We start from the raw sequence: 12568 nt of genomic DNA on the forward strand, positions 1-12568 counted from the left end.
ATAGTTATGCCATACACAAATTATGCTCACTATGTTTGTCTATGAGCCTTACTTTGTGAAATAGATCAATTGAACATAATTCCAATGATTCTCATTTCACAATCCCGAATACTTATCGTAAGTGTAAGAATTCCAAATTCTTTTCATTTACCAAAATCAGTTAGATTCTAAACTCATATGCATTGATCCTCTTGTAATGACTATGCACAAAGTCACAAAGACTTGGCAACAAACATTACAAAGTATTCCAGTGGAGATCAATTCCATGGAAAACAAAGTATCAAATTCAAAGTACATTGCTTTGAACATCCTTCTTGCATTAAGTTTTCTAATCTTACACAGATTAAATAACTTCCACCTATGGATACATTTGCATATTCCCATTTTGACTATCACTTTTGAACAATAGTTGCCTCTTTTCAGAATATGTTAATATGGTCCTTTGCAAGAATTTACACGATACTTCCAACTGTCCCTAAGCAACCAATGTTTGGTAAACCTTAGATTGTCCTCGACAATTGCTTAATCAATTTTAGACATATCCAATTCCATACCTTTTCCCCTTTTAATGCCCTAGGCATTTGGAAAAATTTAGAAAGGATAAATATGATAGCACATGTAATCGATCCTATACCCGAAGCAAATGGGACCGATTCATGATGTCTCACAGAAAGACATGATCCAAGATCAGCCTTTTGCTACAATTTTTTTTTATTTGCCATGTTTTCATAATTCGACTATGGAGAGGGATGTCGTAATCATAATCGAATTTTGAGAACGCAATATATAGAATTTCCTTATGTGGAACCATAAAATTCATATATATATATATATATATATATATATATATATATATATATGTGTATCCTAGACTAAAGATGATTAAAATCTCAATCTAGGTTTTTTAGAATTGAAATGAAGTATAATCCTCTCCCTTAATTATAGTAAAACAATTTTTCCCAATTGAAACTTTTGTTTTCTATAATTAACATTGCTAACTTGCAAAACTTACCATAATTATCATGCTCCCACTAACATGATAATTATTAGCATAACACTCATGCTTCCACTAGCTTTGACATGTACTCATAAATCAGCTAGACTTCTAGAAATCAATACTTTATTGACTCTCCCACTAAAGTTCAGATTTCTAATACAAGATGCTTTGATAAAACTTTATCACAATCATATACATTTCCTTAGACAGCTCACATGTGTGTCTAAACGATTTTAGAGCTATGAAAAGGGATGCCGTAATCATAGTCTCAATTGTTTAGACCTTCTCCATTTCTCACAAGTCCATGTTAGTGTGCCGGTTAACCACACACACTCCACTAACGACTTTGAGAATGCAAATATCACAATTTCTATCTACTTAAAATCTACTCATTGAAACCGTTTCCTCACCATCATTTCCATGAATCGAAGAAAAACCTTAAGACACTACGATTTCTATGGTGTATGTGCTCCTATTGTAACACCCAGTTTCGCAGGTATATTAATTATATTGTAATTTCTTCATTTTTGAGGCGACTCGACGAGTTGGTGTTTAGACTCGTCGAGTCTGGTCACGACTGGATGATGTGTTTAATGAGGGGACTCGACGAGTCCGGGGAGTGGCTCGCCAAGTCCGAGCTGACGAAAGAAACCCTAATTTCTTTGGTTTGGGACCTATTTAAAGGCCTTTATGGCCTCCATTTGCGGCTACCTGTTCTCAGAGAGAAACCCTAGAATGTTTGAGTGATTTGGTATGCCACCCTTTGAGCAGTTGTATGGGAGGAGGCGTCGGACCCCCATTTGCTGGGGAGAGGTAGGGCAGCGTGTGATGGGTAGTACAGAGATCATGCTTCAGAAGACCGAGCAGATTCAGTAGGTCAGGCAGAGGTTAATGACAACCCAGAGCCGTCAGAAAAGTTATGCGGATAGACGACGGTCAGAGCTCGAGTTCCAGGTGGGTGACTTTGTTCTCCTGAAAGTGTCACCTTGGAAAGGTGTGATTCGGTTCAGGAAGAGGGGCAAGTTGGGGCCTCGGTATATTTGTCCCTTCCGGGTGACCGCTAGGGTGGGCAGGGTAGCGTATCGTTTGGAGCTACCTGCGGAGTTGAGTCAGATTCATGATACCTTCCACATATCTCAGTTGAGGAAGTGTATCGCCGATGAATCGGCCGTGGTTCCATTGGAGGATATTCAGGTGGATGTGAGCCTGCACTACGTTGAGAAACCGGTCGCGATTCGCGATAGGAGGATCAAATTTCTAAGGAACAAGGAGGTATCATTGGTTCAGGTCCAGTAGCAACATCGGAAGGGGTCCGAGCCGACTTAGGAACCAGAGTTAGAGACGCGTGAGCAGTACCCTGATTTATTTGCCGAGCGAATCTTCGAGGGCGAAGTATGATTCTAATGGGGGAGAATTGTAACACCCGGTTTCACATGTATATTAATTATATTGTTATTTCTTCATTTTTGAGGCGACTCGACGAGTTGGTGCTTAGACTCGTCGAGTCTGGTCGCGACTGGATGATGTGTTTAATGAAGGGACTCGACCAGTCCAGGGAGTGACTCGCCGAGTCCGAGCTGATGAGAAACCCTAATTTTTTGGGTTTGGGACCTATTTAAAGGCCCTTATGGCCTCCATTTGCGGCTACCTGTTCTCAGAGAGAAACCCTAAAGTGTTTGAGGGATTTGGGAGAGAAAGGAAGCCATTATTGACTTTTGTGGTGTTGTTTAGCAAGACGAAGGAGATCCAAGTCAAGGGGAAACAAAGGAGGTTGCTATTATGTGGATTTGAAGCTTAGATCATCACACTTGAGGTAGTAATTCGACTCTCCTTCTGTTCTTATGATGATCATATGGATTTAGGGTTTCTTAGACCCTTTGTTGGTTAGATTTGATGTCCAAATAGTCCCTTTTGGTGATGAGGCTTTGGATCTGGATCCATAGAAGTCCAGACAGCCTTACTCATTAAGCTTTATGAAGAACAATGGAGGTTATGACCTTGGGTTATGGTATTTGGGGCTAAATCATCATATATGATCAAATAGATGTTGTATGTGCATCAAGATAGAAACTTTACGTGGTTATTGGGTTTGGGAATGATACATCTCTAAGTTAAAGGACTAGATCTGACCTCAGGAATTTGTTTGAGGATGTGCATGGAATGAACTCGCCGAGTCCAGGATCAGACTCGATGAGTCGGGGCGGGTTGTCCCATGTCTCAGACTAGTTGATGACCCTCCGAGTTGGGTGAGTAACTCGGTGAGTCAAAAGGGATTCAGAGGAAATGAATTCACGTATGGACTCGTCGAGTCTGTGCAAGATTCGACGAGTCGGGTCAAGGTTGACCGTTGACCGTTGACCAGGGTTGACTAGTGTTCACTTGTTAGTGTTAGTCAAACTAAGTCAGGAAAAGTATTAATTAGAGATGTACTTATGATATAGGAGGACGAGAGGTCGGGAGATCGAGCACGAGTGATTATCCGACATCAGTAAGGTGAGTCTTCTCACTATGCCGTACCCGATTGGGTAATTATATGTGACCGGAAGGTCTTATGTTTATGATGTATATGTGATGCATGTTATACATGATATGTTATGATATGAGTATGATGATGTGGACCGGATGGTCAAGATGATATGGACCAGAAGGTCAATAGAGTTACGGGATGGAAATCCCCTGAGACACTTGGATCAGACGATCCTAAGGCCTGGAAGGGCGTATGTGCTATACGTGGTATTTTAGGGAACTCACTAAGCATTTATGCTTATTGTTTGTGTGATATGTGTTCAGGTACCAGTGATGACCGCGGGAAGGCACCTGCTTGATCAGTACACACTTGCAGATGACATGTTTTTGAGATCTTTGGATATGGATTTTGTTATGTATTTTGAGAGGATATTGGATATTTGATTTTGAATGATTTGGAAGTGAAATGTTTTATTAAAATAAATTGAAAAATTGTTTGAAATTTTAATGGTGTTACAAATTGGTATCAAAGCCTTGGTTTGAGGGATTCGGATTCACCTTCGGGTGTATTTGAACTCAAACTAAGGATTTGAGAAAGATTTTCAATAAATAAACAATTTTTCTAAAAAGAGTAAAAGAATTTGAAAGATACGCGAGAAAGTTGTCTGTACGATCAGCCAGCGCCCGAACGGTGATTTCCCAAAATACCCTTACATTTTTTGTTATGAGATATGTTGAAATGTGTTATGCATGCTAGAATAGGCTAGGTATTCATATTAGGACTAGAGTGGACTGATTTGTGATGCCTTAGCCTAGGAAGATTTCTGCTGCCATGAGATGCTTTAGAGTGAGTAGTTAGCAGTGAGGTGCAATGAGAGCCTACCGAAGGGTAGTTTGCGTGTGGAAAGAGATAGAGTACTTGGGACTTAGGATCCTTGGAGGATGACTTGAGATGAATATTGATACGGTGTGGAAGGTAGTATTGGGCCCGTACTACTGGAAACACCGGATCAGTGTGCAACCAAAGTAGGAATCCTTTGGGTTCTAGGAATCGAGTAGGGTTAGGTTATCGGGTGTGAGTACACACGAGCGAGTCTCTGATATTTTTATGTTGTATTTCAGAGACATCATGGTTGGGATGCGATATAGACTAGAGACCCGCGAGGGAGGTATGAGCGACGAGGAGCTCCGCCAGATGATTCATGATGAGGTGGCTACTGCCATCCGAGCTGATATTCCATAGATGTTCGGGTCTATTAAGACCACACTGATTGAGACATTTGATGAGCGATATGCTGCTCTTACTGATGCTGCTGTTGCTGCAGCCACTGCGGCCGTTGCTACTGCCAGGCTGCAAGGTGGTGACTCGTTGTTGTACCGGGAGTTCAGCAACACGAAGCCACCAGAGTTTGATGGGACTCAGGATCCGATGGCCATGATGGGGTGGATCTCAGACATCGAGGGGTGCTTTTACACATGTTCATATCCAGAGCATCTGAGAGTTGGGTTCGCGCTAAACCAACTTCACTTGGGAGCGAAGGAATTGTGGAAGTTCGTGACAACGCATTTTTCTCCAGCAGAGCTTGCTGCGGTGACCTGGGAGAGGTTCACCGCTATGTTTCGTGATGAGTATGTTCCCTCGGTGGAACAGGAGCGTTTGGCTCAGGAGTTCTTGACCCTCAAGCAGGGTATTGAGTCAATTACTGTGATTACCCGAATGTTTCATGAGAGGGCGATGTTCTGCCCTGAGCACATGTCGACCGAGCAGGCATGTATGAGCCGATATCTGAGCATTTTGAGGAGAGACATTCAAGAGTTCCTGGCGAACTCATCGTATTGGACATTTGTGGAGCTCCAGGCAAATGCCTGGAAGAGGGAGATTGAGCTGGAGACTCAGGCTAGGGAGGAGGCAAAGTCTCAGAGCAGGGATCGCCGACCGTCACAGTCTCAGTCGGCGGCCAAGCAGGGAAAGCCCACTGATTCGAGATCTGGGGGCCAGAAGGGCCGCACTTGCGGGAAGTACGGCAAGGGTCATGATGGAGTTTGTAGATCGGGTGCTTGCTACAAGTGTGGCAGGGAGGGGCATATTGCCAAGGATCGCCCCAAGGAATTCATGCTTTGCTTTCATTGCAACTAGACTAGACATCGGAAGGCGGAGTGTCCGCAGTTGCAAGGGACGACACAGGGAGCCTCTCAGGGATCTGCCCCTGCTACTGCGAGAGCCATTGAGGGTCGCCGGTGAAGGTCGAGGCACCGAAGGCGCAAGGGAGAGCGTTCCAACTGACAGTGGAGGAGGTCCGTGCAGCACCCGACGTCGTGGCTGGTATGTATTCTGTTCATCTTTATTTATGCTGTTACGAGATTTTTTGTTTATATTATGTTATGCGTAGGTACTTTTCTTGTGAATTTTGTACCTGCTTTGGTGTTATTTTACTCGGGTGCGAGTCGGTCTTTTGTGTCATTAGCATTCTATAGACACATCAGTACCCAACGAGAGGTGATGAGTCGACATCTGCATGTTTCTATAGCTAATGAGCGAGAAGTGTATGCCACGGATGTGATTCGGGGGTGTGTGCTAGAGATCTTCGGCGTTGGGTTTCCGATAGATCTGGTTCCGATTGCGATGGGGGATGTGTGCGGTATCGTGGGCATGGATTAGATGAGTCGTGTTGGGGCGGTGATAGACTACGAGGAGCAGCTGGTGACTATCCGAAATCCTAGTGGGAGTGCTGACGGTTTATGGTGAGGGAACTCGTAGTGGGTCAACATTCTGTTTGGCTGCCAGAGTGAGGCAGAGTTTGCAGCAGGGCTGCAAGGGATTCATAGCTTATGTGATGGATGCGCGGGAGGCCACTGGGAGGCCAAGTTCAGTTGATGATGTCTCGATAGTGCGTGAGTTCCCGGATGTATTTCCCGAGGAGTTGCTGGGTGTGCCTCCCGAGAGGCAAGTGGAGTTTCGCATCAATTTGATTCCCGGGGCCGCGCCTATCGCTAAGGCGCCTTATCGCCTAGCATCACCAGAGATGCAGGAGTTATTCTCACAGCTGCAGGAGCTGTTAGGGAAGGGGTTCATTTGTCCGAGCAGCTCGCCTTGGGGAGCACCGATTCTCTTCATTAAGAAGAAGGATGGTTCACACCGGATGTGTATCGATTACCGGGAGTTGAACAAGTTAACGGTTAAGACGACATTCATGACGCGTTATGGACACTATGATTTCGTGGTGATGCCTTTTGGGCTCACCAATGCGCCAGCAACATTCATGGATCTCATGAACCGAGTATGTAGGCCGATGTTGGATCGATCGCTGATTGTGTTCATTGATGATATCCTGGTATATTCTAGATCTCGAGAGCAGCATGAGGAACACTTGAGAGAGGTTCTTGAGGTGTTGAGATCGGAGAGGCTTTATGCCAAATTCTCTAAGTGTGATTTCTGGTTACAGGAGGTCCAGTTCCTAGGGCATCTCGTTAATCAGAATGGGATTTTGGTCGATCCGGCTAAGATTGAGTCGGTGATGAGCTGGGAGGTACTGAAGTCTGCCTCCGAGATCAGGAATTTTCTGGGGTTGGCCGGTTATTATCGGAGATTCATTCAGGATTTCTCCAAGATTGCAGTGCCACTCACTAGGTTGACTCAGAAGGGTGTTGCTTTTTCATGGGGTCCAGAGCAGCAGACCTCGTTTGAGAGTCTTCGCCAGAAGCTATACGAAGCCCCGGTGTTATCCCTTCCAGAGGGAGTTGAGGATTTTGTGGTTTATTGCGATGCATCGATATCAGGGTTAGGTGTGGTGCTTATGCAGAGGGGGCATGTGATAGTGTATGCATCGAGGCAGCTGAAGCCTCATGAGGTGAGGTATCCCACTCATGATCTGGAGTTGGGGGAGGTAGTGTTTGCCCTCAAGATCTGGCGCCACTATCTGTATGGCGTTCGGTGTACCATATACATGAACCACAAGAGTTTGAAGTATTTGATGGATCAGTCCAACTTGAACATGCGGCAGAGGAGATGGTTGGATGTGGTAAAGGATTATGATTGTGAGATCCTGTTCCATCCGGGCAAGGCTAATGTTGTAGCCGATGCCTGAGCCGTAGGGCGGAGAGCGCCCCGATGCGATACGTTTGTATGAGATTGACAGTGATGACTCCGGTGTTGGATACCATTCGAGGGACCCAGGCGGAGGCCGTGAGACCGGAGGCCGCAAAAGGGAGCAGGTGATCGGGCTGGTATCGGAGTTCGTTACCGATAGTCGAGGACTTATGACATTTCAGGGTTGTATATGGGTACCGTTTGTGGGAGGGACGCGTACCATTTTGATGGAAGAGGCTCATCGATCGAAGTTCTTGATCCATCCCGGGGCCACTAAGATGTATTTGGACCTAAAAAGGGAGTATTGGTGGCCCTGTATGAAGAGGGATGTCGCATGGTTGGTAGAGAGATGTCTGACCTGTCGCAGGGTTAAGGCCGAGCACCAGCGTCCACATGGTAAGCTGCAGCCGTTAGAGATTCCCGAGTGGAAATGGGAATAGATTACCATGGATTTCATCACCAAATTGCCGAGGACTGCGAGAGGCGTCGATACAATTTGGGTGATTGTGGATAGGTTAACGAAGAGCGCTCATTTCCTTGCTATTAGTGAGAGCTCTTCCTCGGAGAGGTTGGCAGAGATATACGTGAGGGAGGTGGTATCGCGGCATGGGGTGCCGATCTCGATTGTCTCAGATTGAGATGTCCGTTTTACTTCCAGATTCTGGAAGAAATTTCATGAGGAATTGGGTATGAGGTTGTATTTTAGTATCGCCGCATACCACCCACAGACTGATGGGCAGAGTGAGCGGACGATTTAGACGCTCGAGGACATGCTCCGAGCATGTGTGTTGGATTTCGCCGGGAGTTGGGACACTTACTTTCCCTTGGTAGAGTTTTCCTACAACAACAACCATCATTCGAGCATTGGTATGCCACCCTTTGAGCAGTTGTATGGGAGGAGGCGTCGGACCCCCATTTGCTGGGGAGAGGTAGGGCAGCGTGTGATGGGTAGTACAGAGATCATGCTTCAGAAGACCGAGCAGATTCAGCAGGTCAGGCAGAGGTTAATGACAGCCCAGAGCCGTCAGAAAAGTTATGCGGATAGACGACGGTCAGAGCTCGAGTTCCAGGTGGGTGACTTTGTTCTCCTGAAAGTGTCACCTTGGAAAGGTGTGATTCGGTTCAGGAAGAGGGGCAAGTTGGGGCCTCGGTATATTTGTCCCTTCCGGGTGACCGCTAGGGTGGGCAGGGTAGCGTATCGTTTGGAGCTACCTGCGGAGTTGAGTCAGATTAATGATACCTTCCACATATCTCAGTTGAGGAAGTGTATCGCCGATGAATCGGCCGTGGTTCCATTGGAGGATATTCAGGTGGATGTGAGCCTGAACTACGTTGAGAAACCGGTCGCGATTCGCGATAGGAGGATCAAATTTCTAAGGAACAAGGAGGTATCATTGGTTCAGGTCCAGTAGCAACATCGGAAGGGGTCCGAGCCGACTTGGGAACCAGAGTTAGAGACGCGTGAGCAGTACCCCGAGTTATTTGCCGAGCGAATCTTCGAGGGCGAAGTATGATTCTAATGGGGGAGAATTGTAACACCCGGTTTCACATGTATATTAATTATATTGTAATTTCTTCATTTTTGAGGCGACTCGTCGAGTCTGGTCGCGACTGGATGATGTGTTTAATGAAGGGACTCGACGAGTCCAGGGAGTGACTCGCCGAGTTCGAGCTAATGAGAAACCCTAATTTTTTGGGTTTGGGACCTATTTAAAGGCCCTTATGGCCTCCATTTGCGGCTACCTGTTCTCAGAGAGAAACCCCAGAGTGTTTGAGGGATTTGGGAGAGAAAGGAAGCCATTATTGACTTTTGTGGTGTTGTTTAGCAAGAAGAAGGAGATCCAAGTCAAAGGGAATCAAAGGAGGTTGCTATTCTGTGGATTTAAAGCTTAGATCATCACATTTGAGGTAGTAATTCGACTCTCCTTCTGTTCTTATGATGATCATGTGGATTTAGGGTTTCTTAGACCCTTTGTTGGTTAGATTTGATGTACAAATAGTCCCTTTTGGTGATGCGGCTTTGGATCTGGATCCATAGAGGTCCAAAGAGCCTTACTCATTAAGCTTTATGAAGAACAATGGAGGTTATGACCTTGGGTTATGGTATTTGGGGCTAAATCATCATATATGATCAAATAGATGTTGTATGTGCATCAAGATAGAAACTTTACGTGGTTATTAGGTTTGGGAATGATAGATCTATAGGTTAGAGGACTGGATCTGACCTCAGGAAGTTGTTTGAGGATGTGCATGGAATGAACTCGCCGAGTCCAGGATCTGACTCGACGAGTCGGGGTGGGTTGTCCCGTGTCTCAAAATAGTTGATGACCCTCTAAGTTGGGTGAGCGACTCGGTGAGTCAGAAGGGATTCAGAGGAAATGAATTCACGTATGGACTCGTCGAGTCTGTGCAAGACTCGACGAGTCGGGTCAAGGTTGACCGTTGACCGTTGACCAGGGTTGACTAGTGTTCACTTGTTAGTGTTAGTCAAAATAAGTCAGGAAAAGTATTAATTAGAGATGTACTTATGATATAGGAGGACGAGAGGTCGGGAGATCGAGCACGAGTGATTATCCGACATCAGTAAGGTGAGTCTTCTCACTATGCCGTACCCGATTGGGTAATTATATGTGACCGGAAGGTCTTATGTTTATGATGTATATGTGACGCATGTTATACATGATATGTTATGATATGAGTATGATGATGTGGACCGGAAGGTCAAGATGATATGGACCAGAAGGTCAATAGAGTTACGGGATGGAAATCCCCTGAGACACTTGGATCAGAAGATCCTAAGGCCTGGAAGGGCGTATGTGCTATACGTGGTATTTTGGGGAACTCACTAAGCATTTATGCTTACCGTTTGTGTGATATATGTTTCAGGTACCAGTGATGACCGCGGGAAGGCGCCAGCTTGATCAATACACACTTGCAGATGACATGTTTTTGAGATCTTGGGATATGGATTTTGTTATGTATTTTGAGAGGATATTGGATATTTGATTTTGAATGATTTGGATGTGAAATGTCTTATTAAAATAAATTGAAAAATTGTTTGAAATTTTAACGGTGTTACACCTATCCATGTAAATTTGTCATAACCATAATCTCAAGATAAGGTTAGTGACAAATTCAAACTAATATGGACTGAACTTGTACAATCTTAACTTCTTGCCACCTGGTAGCACAAGGGCCTACCATTGCTTCCAAGTAGTTATGCCAACAACTGAGAATTCATAGAACTCACATGCATAGTCAATTTGAACCGGAATAGGCACAGAAATAAGAATATGTCAAACACGATAGGTTACAAACCTCAAGTCGTGTGCTAGTGATAAACAACAGGCTTTATTCTTGATTAGTTCTTGAAACTTTTCAAAATCTGTAAAACTCCCACTAACCTCTTGACATATAAGATTCTCTTGTCAAGAACCATTCCTTGACAAAGCAAATACTCAAGAGTTAGTGCGGATTCTTATCAAGACAAACACTTCACATAATTGGCATTAGTTTGTCTTTGTTCTATCCAAAACATCAAAACTTACCAATTTCAAATGTACAAGAGTAGAAAACATTTTACTCTTACATTTGACAAGTGTTATAAACCTTCTTTAAGATATGTCACTCAAGTCACAATCTTGGAGTATGACTCTAAGAATTGTTATGGAAAGAAGTATGACTCATCTTCTTGATTTAACCATTTCAACAATTCATGATTCCTCTTCTTAGACATAGGAATGCACTAAGATGTCCTTAGAGGACCAATTTTGATATGGTTTCTTAATCATTAAGATGATCACAAAATATGATACTAAAGTACTCTCCCATCTTATTAGATTTGAGAGATATTTATCTTTCTTCCTAATTTGATTCTTCTCATTCATTCTGACATACATCGAAACTTTTCCAATGTTTCATAATTATACTTAAGCTTGTAAGTATAACCATATTAACTAAACTTTAGTAAATCATGACGAATAGTCTTATCGATCTTTGTGCTGGACTTGACTAGTGCACAAGAGTGTGTACTCAAACCCTTAGTCCTTCACTTGACTTACATATACATGTGAACAAGGAATTAGTCTTAATTTTCCAAAGATGAAAATTCTCATTCATCATACAATACAACTTGCATGATTCCAAGTTTCGGTCGAATTGAAACTTGGGTCATGAGAATATTTCCTTATTTGGTAAATTTAGACACTACTACAAATAAAAGAATCAAATTCATATTTACAATATTGCTAGAAACATACAAATATCAATTTTCCATAAATGCCATTTCAAGGATATATAAAATAAAACAATTTTTTTTATTTATTTATAAAGTGCGGAAAAAACTTTTTCATTACAATGCAACTTTAAATGAAAAATATGCTATTACATATTTCCTAGCAATCTATCATAACTCCTAAGCAGCAGCTCAAAAATCCGATCTTTGAACCATGCGATTGAAATCCATCTTCGTGATCAGATTCAACATAGTCTTCTTTTATGCTTCCTTCCCTTTGCTTGATCCTGCAAAAGATCAAAATGCAACCTAGTCACACCATGTATTAAGAATCAACAATTAGGAACTTAACAGAGTTAGATGGTGGACTTACCTGAAGCAGAGTCAAACTTTTTTGATTCTTCCTTCTCTCAGATCTTTCAGGTAGTTAGGGAAGCTTCGCAACCAATTCCCCTTCTCTTGACAATAAAAATATATGGACTCTTTGGGAATGGTACACGAGACTGTCTCAGACTTAGACTTTCTCTTTACCATTTGGTCAACCGAATTGATTGTGACCGATCCCTTTCCATTGGGAAGAAAAAGCTTTTATGTATTTGTAGTGTTACCTTTGTCAATGTCCATTGAAGTTTGGGAAGTCGATCTTCCATTCAAATTTGATTTACTAGTGCTCCAAATCATTGCTGATTCAGCAACATCAAGCAAATAGATAAGATCGTTAAGGGTCATGTCATGGTCTGTCATATAGTAGTCCTAAAGGAACTCACTATGTGACTTAGAAAGT

Source organism: Lactuca serriola, chromosome 4, assembly GCF_051521515.1.
Source record: "Lactuca serriola cultivar US96UC23 chromosome 4, Lser_US96UC23_V15, whole genome shotgun sequence".
In the NCBI taxonomy this organism is placed as follows: domain Eukaryota; kingdom Viridiplantae; phylum Streptophyta; class Magnoliopsida; order Asterales; family Asteraceae; genus Lactuca; species Lactuca serriola.